This window comes from Penaeus monodon, chromosome 28 (assembly GCF_015228065.2).
Source record: "Penaeus monodon isolate SGIC_2016 chromosome 28, NSTDA_Pmon_1, whole genome shotgun sequence".
NCBI classification, from domain to species: domain Eukaryota; kingdom Metazoa; phylum Arthropoda; class Malacostraca; order Decapoda; family Penaeidae; genus Penaeus; species Penaeus monodon.
The window spans coordinates 11,491,694-11,492,154 of record NC_051413.1 but is presented as its reverse complement, the minus strand read 5'-3'; positions in this window follow the sequence as shown (position 1 = coordinate 11,492,154).

Here is a 461-nt window from a genome sequence, read left to right as displayed (position 1 = left end):
CAAGGACCACTGGGCCTTTGTAAAGTGCGTTGACTTTATATGAACTTCTTCCACTCAAAACTCATAAAACAAATCACTTTTGATCTTTACACATAATACAGCCATCGTACTGACTCAATAGCTTCACACTACTTTAGTAGTACTCTCAGTCACACGAGCAATGCCAAAGTTTTTCATAAAATGTTTCTTAGCATTGCATAAGAGCAACATGGCACGTAATCTATTATTAAAGCCAGGGGACATTGGGTACTAAGCGAAGCCTCGTATACATATTTGGAATACTGCATCAAATTTACATGCAAACTCCTGAATAATCTTGCAACAGGTTTACTGGTACTGTAATATCCTCACAAAAATCCTGAAATATTATCTTGAAGTAGCACATTGTTGCCGACGTTAACGAGGGATATTCCCAGCTACTGTGACTCATTTCGCATTAGTCGGTACGCCTTAAAATATAA